Below are 12,807 nucleotides of genomic sequence, written 5' to 3' on the forward strand. Positions count from 1 at the left end.
ACGAGCTTAGATCTAATATCAATAACGCCGGCGCCCGTTTGGTGATAACATGGCTTTACTAGCTAGCTGTATAGTATAAAGGGGCAAGCTTCCTGTTGCGACAATGTGTGTATAAAGAATGCACCCTGGAGGACAATAGAGGAGTACATCAAAAACAGAGTGTCTACAGTGCTTCGAAGTGCATTGTGTTGCATAATAAAAATATGGGTAGTCCAAATGTCCGATTATCCGGTATTGCACTTGGGAAAAGACGAGGTTTCCAACCAAAAGTGCGCCACTCCTGCCTACAATCTTTAACACTGTTAGTGCTCATGCTCACTGTGTTCTACAGTTCTACTGTTGCTCGAGAGGCGAGTCCCACTCGAGTCACCGTGGACTCTCGAGTGAGAAGCTTAGAGCGTGAGGGCCTAGGGACTGGGAGTCTCTGCGACTCTAGTTAGTAGTACTGTACCAAACGACTGTACGTACTGTAGCAAAGCGTGATGAAGAAAACGCGATAGCCGGGACAACGAAAGAAAGGGATTGGTCACTAGAATTGTCTAGAGAGAGGGCCGGGCTGAGCTGGCAACCCCGTGCAAGCTCCCGATTCCACGAAAGCGTGCAGAGCCGAATTGTAGAGTGTGTGTGTGGTGCGCTCTGCGCAAATAGGCGGCTTGTTGTTACACAGGTGGTGGGCACAGCTGAGCTGGTGGCATTTGTGCAGTTGACGCGAGGAAACCCAAGTTGTATGAGACGATCGTAAAATTTCAACTATATATTTTAATTCTTAATATACTAATGCGCAGGCAGCTCTTCTCCATCTCCTCTTATGCTGGAGATTTGCGCACTTTTTCCAACGTATAGAAAATACAACCACAATTGCTTTAATCTTGGCTTGTCTGGTTGTGAGCTTGTTCTTAGGCGTATGGTCCCCCCTTCCCTGAGATTCCAGTTGCTTTGATGTTTTCAATACAATACTGGAGATTGGATCTCCAGTTCCTCCTCTCATTTGATTGGGATATTCATTCTGAGAGAGTTGACGTCAACAGTTGAGGTGTGTGTATACACTCCATTCAGTGTTTGGGAAAAATGCGTCTCAGCTTAATATCGTGTTATTTCCAATTTCAAAAATGCCGGTTGAGGGCAAGGGGAAAAGGAGAAATTCTACCCCAAAATAGAGAAAAATAGTGTAAAAACCCCAAAAATACCCTTAATTTTCTAAAATTTCTTCTCGATAAACTAATGGAAAAGAAATTTGTATGCTTGGAAAAATGAGTTTTCCCGAACGCTGACTCCATTGAACGGGGGCCAACGTGGCCTATGAGATGATTTCTCTTTTTTTTTTGAGAAAAACTGAATGTATTGAAAGTAAGAGGGAAAAACTGAGGGCCATGGAAGCCGGTTTTCCCTTTGCAAGAACAAGGCTCGTATACATTCTTAATCTTCACATGCTGAAGAAGTAGCTCTCTATATATTATCTACTGTTCAAAATTGGCAACCAACCACTGGACGTGGGTGATGATACTAGGCTACACACAGCATTGTAGGGTGCAACCCTGGTTGAAGTGATGCAGTATAACAAGGAAGCCGCACGCTTTTGGCTACAGTTGATGAACGATGTTGGATTAAAACTTAGTGTCTCGGGAGGGGCACACCAAGATGCAAGCCATGCTCGAGGTTGTCCATACAAGGATGCCATACGCTTTCAAATACATTTGGTGGAAGACGATGAAAATGCCTTGCTGTCTCTTCTAGCTCACACAATGCAAATAAAAGCTTTAAAAATTGTGCGAGCAATAGGCGATGTCAGGATGGTTGACCGAGGTGTGGCCACATCATTCTACAGACGGACATATGCAAAGCTAGATTACAACTCCCAAACTGGAGATAGAGTACATACAATGCAAAAATGGAGGGTAGAGTCGTGTTAGGAAAGTAGTAGAGATGGTTGCAATAAGTATCATATGCCATGGCTCTGAGAGGTGTGTTCAACATAGGCGTCGCATGTTGGGTGAGTAATCTAGGTCAAGGCAAGACGGATAAGTCAACAGACTAGAAACCTAGAAGTCTAGGAACTCCAAGCAATGCTCATAAACATGGAAAATTTAAGAGAATGTTTTTACACTAAATTTCTCTAAAATTTGTAGGCCCTTCTCACCTTCTACTTTGAATTTTGAAGATAAATCTCAAAGTTTGTAGGTTGAATTACACTAAACCAAGGTTTCCTTTTTTTAAAAGGTACAGGTGGGTGAAAGAGAACTAGCACGTGGGCAAAGTTGTCCTAGGAAAACTGCTCACAAAATTTTCCACCTTGTGTGCCTTTCTATTGAAGCACTCTGTATAATCCCTTACCCTTATCGCCTCCCTTGACACCTTTGTCACCACCACCTTTGGCTACATCACCAACTTTCCCACCCCCTAGATGGTAGGCTTCATCATATATGATGATTTTAAGCAAAATTTAATATATACTATGATCTGGAGTTTCTCAAAAGAATCTCCTCATTGCAATAATAGAAATAGTTTCAAGTTCCCACCGTTTTCTCTAGAGTAAAAATGCGCTTCCAATATCTGAGGGAAACAAATTTCGAGGAGAGGACTATCAATGTGCCATTGTAATGGTTCCAACTATTCTAGCCCATCAAAGGAAACATTCTACCAAACCCTTGTTCAAGGGTTTTTCTCTTTCAAAAATCTATGGTCGGTTTACCATTAAAAATAGATGCAATCTTGTCTTTACTTTTTGTTGTTGTGCTTGGTCACCTAAGAGATCCCGTTCGGTTTTTATTTTGTATAGTGTGCCTTGATCTGTCTTGCTCGTTTTAGGGATTGCTCGGAAAACCTCGCTCGAGGTTTGGGATTCCTCGATTTTAATGAAACTCAATGAAGTTTCTAATATAGATTCCTTGATTTATCAAGGCTAGTGCAAATGACTTTTGTCTGTATATACTGAGATTTCTTAAAAACTCACATAAATGATAGTCTTTTATGAGGTGCTAGGTTGTACGTTAGGCCCTAATTCAAGCATATTGATAGTACAAAAGCACTTACAATCAGGCTTTTGACTTAATACGCTATAGTGTAATAATGATTCTCCTCAGTTTAATACATGGATTAACTAACTAGGCTGTGTATAGAAATGATGCCGATACTTATTGTCCTTTGATGCCGATACCTGCTGAGCATTTTTCACCGCGAGTTGAGAAAGCACATACTTGTGAAAGACTGTTAATACCAATGGTTATAGATGAATTTTTTGAGCTATAGAACTCCCACAATTATATAAGTGATGTTTTATGGAATTGGTTTAGAAGAGTTTGATGAAATCCAAGACTATAAGGAAAGATCACTCAAAACACACTTTAATAGACTTCACTTTTTTGATAATGGTTTTACCACTTAAATTAAAAGGGGGTGATGAATTTTAAATACGCATAAACAGTAAAATATATATTGGTTTGCAACAAAAAAGTTGTGTAACTTACCTGGGGGTTCTTTCTGACACTTGGATTCAAAGGGGTGGTGGCCTTCTAATCACAATGAATAATCCCTAAACTTAAGGGGAACTTTTGACACTTGGATCAAAAGGGGTGATAGCCTTTTGATCATTATTAAAACATATGGAGGGGTTTCTAACACTTGGATCAGAAGGGGTGGTGGCCTTCTGATCATAATTAATAACTCTAAAATTAAGGGGAACTTTTGACACTTGGATCAAAAAGGGTTGTGGTCTACTTATCACTATCAAAACAGTTGGTTATACACTTCAAGTGAATTATATATTTACTCTTTGATGGGTTGTTAGTCTCCCAAATACTTTGCACTATTTGTTACTTTAAAAAGGATAGTAGGTTTAAGTTCAAAAGATTTTGAGTGGGACATGGATAACAACTTATAGGTTCACCGCCACATGTAATATGTATTCAAAGCTAGCAAATCTATTGTCTTGTTTATATTGATGCATGTGAGAATTCTATCTTTACTTTTAGGAGCTTTTTGGCTTAGCTGTTGTCTAGCACTAAAGAACCTGGCTTCCTCTACTTTGAAAATATATTTCTTTAACTCATGTATAAATGTATCACAATGATATTTCATTCTCATTTTGATATACAAAAATGAATCTGAGAGAGTGAGTCATTTTTGTGCTAATCTTTATCCTTTGTCTAAAGCCAAGTGTTTTTTGAACTTTTATGTTCGCTTGTGTATAAGTTTAATAGAGAAACACACATGTCCTAAACACAAGGTGCTCTTAGATAGCGGGGAGACCACAATGCTAGCTTTAGAAAATTTATATCTATAGACTTTGATTGACCCAGTGTCAATAATTACTTGTTAGGTTGACATGTGTTAGGTGTTAGGCGGTCTTTCCTTTTGTCAATAGATTGGATTCGAAGTTGTTCGTGCAATCAAAAACTTCATCCGAGCTACGCTTTAGGAGTTGTAATTTTCAACTCCACTTTTGCTACAGCTACAGGTACAGGTACAGACACAAATGTAGGTTGTTTAGAGACTATTTTGGGATGGTATGTAGCCATTTTATGGCTATTATGTGTGAGATGGTGTTTATGGGCTGATTAGGAGCACTTTTTGGCATCAACATTGTCTCTGATTTTTCAGGCATCCATCTCCTCACAGGTTCTTGCATACAAACAAGACATTCAGGTTTCTTACAGGTTGCAGTGTTTTGCATCAGTACAGACTTCAATGGGAGTACTTGATGTGCATATGCATTGTTTTGGCACTTTTGATAGTGCTTGAGCTCTTTTGGGTGCGGTTTTACTCCCCGCAGGGATTTGTTTACTGCTTGCACATTTTGTTTGGTGCCTGTTTGAGCGCGTATATTGTACCTTGTAGTATTGTTGACAATGAATGTCCGTTGAGTTGCAAAAACGACATATGTACCTTTTGTGAAGCCAATTTTGCTTGTTTCTGGCAGTCCTAACCGTTTCTAAGACTCGGTTTGGAGGCCCTTTTTGAGACTGGGCTGGTTTCTTGTCTGCTTAACCTTTTGTGAGGGTCGATAGTGTGAGGTTTTCTTGAGCTGGGGGATTCTCGAATGTTGAGATCCTTTCAGTGATACACGTTGTTGGAGTACCCCTTTTTTGTGGCCTCACCATAGGACATGTATAGAGAGGGCTAGGTGCATTTGATGCCATATTAGCAGTCTTGGGTCAGCTTTTGACTTTTTATGCAGAGTTAGTGGTTGATGCGCCTGTCTTATGCTTTGAGAGAATTACTTTTGATGTGTTACTAATCTCTTGTGAGGACAATTTTGGATTGAGATTCTGTTTGTTTTTCTAGGGAAACTCTGTCAAAATTTTCCTTGAGTTACTAGTGTTTATTGCCATATTATCTTTAGCTTGCAGCCATGTCATCTAGTGGTGAAAAGGATATTTACAATATCCAAAAATTTGATGGGACACATTTTGCTATCTAGAAAGAGCAGATTCAAGATGTTCTTATACAAAAAGGCCAGTTGGATCCTATCATGGAGCGCCCAGAGGGAGAGTATACAGATGTTGAGTGGGAGAAACTTGATACTAAGTCCAAATCTACCCTCCGTTTGCATTTGGCAGAATCTGTGTACTTTACTATAATTGAAGAAAAGACTGCTAGAGATGTATGGGATAAGTTGTGTTCCGGTTACGAGAACAAAAGTGCCACTAATAAGGTTTTCTTGATGAAGAAGCTGTTTGACCTTCGTATGAAGGAAGAGGGCACTATTTCTAATCACATTAATGAGTTCAATATCATTTTCACTCAGTTGACCACTCAGGGTTTGGTCTTTGATGAGGAAATCAAATGTATATTCTTGCTATGCAATTTACCCTCGTCTTGGGATACGTTCTGTACTGTGATTAGCAACTCAGCACCTGGTACTGGTCTAGTGTACAATGACGTCCTTGGGAGTCTGTTTACCGAGGAGATTCACAAGAAATCTCTCGAAGGCAAGAAGGATGGTGATGCATATGTTGCTAGTGATAGACAGAGGGGTCACACTCAAAGTCGTGCCAAAAGCAAGGAACGTGGGGGCTCACACAGTAAGTCTCGGGGTTCTATGCGTAATATCGAGTGCTATCACTGCCATAAAAAAGGGCATGTGAAGAAGGATTGCAGGAAATGGTAGCAAAGAAAGAAGGATAAACAATCCGATGAAACTTCTAAGTTTGATGATTCAAACAAGGGCAAAGCAAAGTTAGAGGAGATCAATGTGCTAGAGTCTTCAAATGCTCCTCTTGTAGAGACTCTTCCAGTGGTTGTTATGCCAATTACCTCTGACGTATTGTTCTTCACAGTAGATCTACCTGTCGAGGCTCTTGTTATAGAAGATGCGTAGTATGCACAAAATTGGATAGTAGATTCTGGTGCGAGTTTCCATGTGACACCACGTAGAGAGTGGTTCTCTACTTATTCTCACTCTTGTGTCAAAGTGAGACTTGGTAATGCTTATAAACTATAAATTGAGGGTGTCGGAAATATCAAATTGCATCTAAGGAATGGCACGTATGTAATGTCAGACATGTGCCCAAGTTGACTAAAAGCTTGATTTTTGTGGTCAGCTTGATGATTTGGGCTACGACACCACATTTGGCAATGGTTTGTGAATAGTACGCAAAGGTAATCTTGTTGTACTCAGAGGTCAGAAGCATGGTACCTTGTATTCCATGCATGTGTCAGATGTTGGTCATGATTACATATCTATAGCCGAGCTGCCGTCTACTGAGTTGTGGCATTGTCGGCTAGGTCATATCAGCCAAAAGGGAATGAGAACTCTGACTTGTTTTGGCTACTTACTTGTCTTGTCTTATGTTGACTTTCCTGTTTGTGAGGACTGTATATGTGGCAAACAGACTAGGTCCGTGCACTTACCATTGGGTCAAAGGCGAGCTAAACCTCTAGATTTAGTACATGGTGATGTTTGTGGTCCTATGTCAACCAAATCTCTAGGGGGGGCCAACTATTTTGTGACATTCATAGATGACTCTACTCGAAAGGCGTGGGCATATCCTTTGAAACATAAGGATCAAGTTCTTCCTATGTTCCAGAAATTCTTAGGCACTCGTTGAGAATCAGTCTGGCAAGAAACTTAAGAGGTTGCGGACTGACAACGGTGGAGAGTATGTCTCCAAGGAGTTTGACAATTTTTGTGTTAAAAGGGGGATTAAAAGGCAGTTTAATGCACCATACACACCAGCTCAAAATGGAGTTGCTGAGCGCATGAATCGTACGATTCCGAAAAGAGTCACAACCATGCTTTCTAGGGCAAATCTCACACAAGGCTTTTGGGTGCAAGGCGTCTTGACTGCAATGCACATTATAAATCGTTCGCCTAGTACGCCATTGAGTTATGAGATTCCAAAAGAATTATGGTCTAAACGTAAGCCCCACTATGACCATCTATGTGTTTTTGGTTGTGAAGCTTATCCTCACGTGCCTAAAAAACTTCGACAGAAGTTAGAGCCAAAGTCACACAAATGTATTTTCATTGGATATGGTGCAAATGGAGAGATGGGATATCGTCTCTGGCACCCGGAATCTTGTCGAGTCATCTGTAGTTCAGATGTGATCTCCAATGAGTCGAAGATGCATAAATAACCTATCAAGGAAATAGAGATTCAGAGAGTCATTTTTTGAGGATGTTGCCTCAGAGACAGTGAAATCAACTCAGCGGGCTAGTGATGTACCTTCCACTAGCCATGCTCTAGAGGGAGCGGATAGCAATGGTCAAGGAGTGAGACGGTCTACTAGAGTCTCTCGTCCACCTATGCGTTTTGAGCCAAGTCTTGATTACATCAAGTTGACCAATTGTGGTGAGCCAAGATGCTACTAAGAAGCCATGATGACGGATGATGTGGTGAAGTGGGAGCAGGCTACGGAATCTAAGTATAACTTGATTCTGGCTAATGACACTTGGGACTTGGTAGAACTACCAAATGATGAAAAATCTTTACCTTGCAAATGGGTTTACAAGAAGAGATTTACCTTAGGTGATCCAAATCCAAACTACAAGGCTAGACTTGTAGCCAAAGGGTTCAAACAGCAAAAGGGAGTCAATTTTGATGAAATCTTCTCGCTTGTGGTCAAGATGACAACGCTTAGAACCGTACTTGGTCTTGTAGCGATTGAGGACATGGAACTTGTCCAAATGGATGTGAAGACAACATTTATTCATGGGGATTTCGATGAGGATGTTTACATGTAGCAGCCTGAAGGGTTTGTTTAGGAGAACACATCTCGCAAGGAGCTAGTATGTAAGCTCAAAAAGGCACTTTATGGCTTAAAGCAGGGTTCAAGGCAGTGGTATCATAAATTTGATGCATGTATGAGGTCTCAAGGGTATAAAAGGAGCGAAGAGGATCACTCCTTGTACACAAGAAAGTTACATGATGGCTCGATGATCATTCTAGTTTTGTATGTTGATGACATGCTTATAGCTGGGAAATCCATTGCGGAAATTGCCAACTTGAAGAAAACACTTAGCGACAATTTTGCAATGAAAGATTTGGGGGATGCTACACACTTTCTTGGCATGCGAATCAAAAGAGATCTCAAACGTCGTATTCTTGAGTTATCTCAGGAAACATACATCGAGAAAGTTTTGCAGTGTTTCAATATGCAGGGTGGGAAAGCATTGAGTACCCCAATGCAGGCATTCTTGAAACTCAGCAAGAAGATGCACCCAAATTTGATGCTGAGCGAGCTGAAATGGCTAAGGTACCATATTCTTTGGTAGTGGGCAGTCTCATGTATGCTACAGTAGCCACAAGGCCAGACATTGCTTTTGCAGTGGGAGTGGTGAGCCGATTTATGGAAAATCTTGGCAGCAAGCATTGGGAAGCAGTGAAGCACATTCTTAAGTACCTCAAAGGTATGGTCCGCAGGTGTTTACGCTTCGGGAATAGTGATGCATCCATCATGGGTTATGCGGATGCAGACTATGCGGGTTGTGTCGACAATAGAAGATCGACATCTGGCTATGTCTTCATATTTGCTGGAGTAGCAGTATCTTGGAGGTCATGTCTTCAAGATTGTACGTCGTCTTCCACTACGGAAGCAAAGTACGTTGCATTGTCAGATGCAAGTAAAGAGGCTGTATGGTTATCTCGCTTGGTCAAAAATCTTGGCATTGATGAGACTCCAGTGATATATTGTGATAGTTAGAGTGCTCTTGCATTGGCAAGGAATCCTGTGTTTCACTCCAAATCAAAATACATTGAAGTTAGGTAACATCTCATGAGAGATTTCTTGGCCAAAAAGCTCATTGATTTGGTCAAGGTACACACTGACGACAACCGAGCAGATGCTTTGATGAAAGGCTTAGCTTTGGAGCGGTTTACACATTGCAGTGAGTTGATGGGTATAGGTTGAAGCCACTAGATTGCTTCACGATTGTACATACTAGGTCACTTGGGCTGCGTTGGCCTTCAAGTGGGAGTTTGTTGGGATTCAGGCTTGGGATTCAGGCCGACTGGCCGGACATCCCACTTATTACTAATCCATCTACTAACTTAACCCATATATACACTTATTCTTTAATACACAAATAGAATAAGGAGCTGCAACAGGATTGTGTTGCTCTATGTGCTAGCTCCACCCAAAGCAGGTCTCTCTCTCTCTCTCTCTCTCTCTCTCTCTCTCTCTCTCTCTCTCTCTCTCTCTCTCTCTCTCTCTCTCTCTCTCTCTCTCTATATGCTCTCGCACTTGCACTCGCACACATTTCCCGCGTCACCGTCATGACTATGAATGGCATCAGTAATATTTTCTACTGACCGATAAAGCCTTAAAATTCCGAATAGAGTATAGTCCTCTCTATTAATTGTCACTTATCGCTCCAATGAGACTCATGATTGTCTGATATGATACATCTCTTTGACTTGATAATTGACTATTCTACTCTCATTAACTTGATGAAGAAGTAGGCCCATACTCAATGGGCCTACTGCCAACTCATTCAATATGGTGCCTGGATTAAAGTGGTCACACACACACTTGACACTATTGTAGTGGCTTACTCATAGATCAATGTCTCCAACTACTCATATAATCTATACTTGGATACTCCTGTCTCAGATATTTAAAATGCAGCACTAATTGTGACTTGACCCTATCCTTTGGGCGGCCATCCACTTGATGCTTTAAAAAATCTATGAATCTCTCCGCTTCTATGGGCCGAACCCCTACCTATATTGTCTCAACATATATAAAATGCTATGGTTTGTATTCACCAGCGGAACTGACCCCTAAACTCACTATGTGAGTTTCTATTTGTCTTGGGTAGGAACTCACCCTAAAAACCCAGGGTAAGTTGCCCCTAGCATATTTTGTACACACTTTAAGGATGACCCTCCTCCCGAGCGATGAAGACTTTGGTTGCCTTAAAGAAAATAACTCATTTTTTGTACCCACTCACTGCATACCGCACCTCAGGCCGTGGCCAACTCATCTACTTTGCCTTCTATGCATATTTGTGTGTCCTCGCCATGTGGTATCATTTATGCTCTATACCAAATCTGGCCTTGCATGTTGGTGAACCCTCCCTACATCCATACTATGGCAGCACATACAACTTCATGCCTTTGTCTACATACCCTTGAGCTTTTGTATACTTTACGGATTCTCTATCAAGAATCTCCGCACACCTTGAGGCTCCTCCTATTGGCAAGGGCTAATGGTGATGAACCGGACTCTACTAGCTAGCGAGTTGCCTACTTAACCAAGGTGAAGGTTCTCTAATACCCTCACTTAGCCTTGTTATACGTATCACTGTCTATATCTGCAAGAGAGGACCATTGACCGATGTGTTATTCTGCATACTTTGAAATGGTTATGGTTGGAAAAACATTCATTTTTTAGGTTGGCACCAAACTGGCTTTAATGTTTTCTTATTAATTTAAGGTTTCAATTTACTAAGATGAATGATATGGTAGCGGAGAACTGCAACTTTCTTTTAAAAAAATGTTGGATACATCCTATTGATTCCATTGTAATTAAGTATGCATAATACTTTAACACTAGGTTGGTAATGGGACACTTTTATGTCCTGTTAAGTGACCATTTTCCTTGAATTATGTCAAGAGTTTAAAAATAGATTTTGAGGTGCTATCTGTATAGAAATTTGTCTCATGAGCTGAAAAAAACTTGACATTTTTTTGGAATATCAATTCCATCTTTAACCTTGTCCTTGCACAACATTTCACAACCTAAACTGTGTGAAAAAACGGGTCCTGTTTTTGGCTTTTTTCAACTTTTTGCAACTATACCACTCGAGAATTCATGTTTGTGAGGTCTATAATGCTAGAGAACTATCTTTAGTAGTCCTCAACATGTCCTGATGCTTCTAGGGAGAAATAAATGTTAAAGTTGTAAGTTATGACCAAATTACAAAAAAATGTCAAATCCTGTTTTTTAGCCAATTTTAGCTCTTCTATGATTTTTTTGGTGGCTTTCATGATATCCAAATTTAGTTTTGATTTTCTATGTTTCATATTGTAACATAAAGCTAATATTCCTTGAGTTTTGGGGCACCTAATACCCTATTTTGCATAGTAGACAACGATGGTTGATTTTTTCAATTATAGAAGAAAACAAAACATTCTAGTATATCAAGTATAGCTTTTTCAATATTGTTAGTTTCTTGTGACAACTACATGCATTTTGTAGGTAGTAACCATATCTAGTCATAAGGATCGAATTTGGCTAGATATTGAATGGTTTCTATGGGATTCTACAACTCATAATGTTGAACCCAGTTTTTTCATGTTTGCTGTATTTAGCACTTCATCTTTGTCCCCAAGACTCCCCTTGGTAAGAGATGTATTATTATTTTGACATGATCCATGGCTCCTTATGAACCTAAAGGACAATAGGCAACTAAGAAAACATGCATATATTATTTGTATTGAGCGTGGCTATAGAAACTTTGATGATAGGTTTGCAGAATGGTAAAAATTCAACTTTTTTGTACCTATTTCTTTTGGCAAAACAAAAAATAGTGAGTGAGAAGCAATCATATGTTCTGATCACCAACCCATTGAAGTTAACTAGGGAATTTATCTCAAGTCCTACAAAAATCCCTAATCTTATTTTTATGCAACAAAACGTAAGAAATGACTGTTTTAGTGAAAATGTACTGGTCCATCAACTTTGGAGGCTTGGTGTGACCAAAAGATGAGAAATTTTACAAGTTTCTTATTTTTTACATGTGTAGTAGGCCTTGAACTATAACCTCATAAAAGGATTTTACAAAATGAGTGGATCTACTATGGTTTTGGAGGTTTTTTTCAAAACCATGAAAGGACACTTTTATGTCCTGTTAGGTTACCAACCTAGTGTTAATAATTGTGTTGTTTAACCTTTGATGGTTAACTGTTAGGTTAAGGTATTATGATGTTATAAAATCAATACATGTATTTTATCAGTTTTTATTACTGACACAATAAGACATTTAACTGATGGATTAAAAAAAAATCGCCTCATTAAATTTGGGTCTTTTTTGCGATGCAAAATTGATATGACCAAATAAAGGAAAATATTTTTTTATAAGATGATGATGGGCATTAGATGATGATGCCTGTTGGCTGTTAGCATATAGGTTTTATTGACTTTAATGGGAGATTTCTGCCTCAAATGTGGCCTTGATTTCCTATAAGTGAATACCTGGCCCTGATGATTTTAGAAACTTGATACTATGAGCTGCTAATACTGGATGGGATTACTGATATCAGTTGACCTTTCTAGTTTTTTTTAAATTTAAAAAATGGTTCTTTATAATTATGATGCTCAATACATTATTAAGAGGGCCTTGAAACCATTGGAACTATGTATACT

Source organism: Adiantum capillus-veneris, chromosome 16 (genome assembly GCF_014529385.1).
Source record: "Adiantum capillus-veneris isolate H3 chromosome 16, ASM1452938v2, whole genome shotgun sequence".
Classification (NCBI taxonomy): Eukaryota; Viridiplantae; Streptophyta; class Polypodiopsida; order Polypodiales; family Pteridaceae; genus Adiantum; species Adiantum capillus-veneris.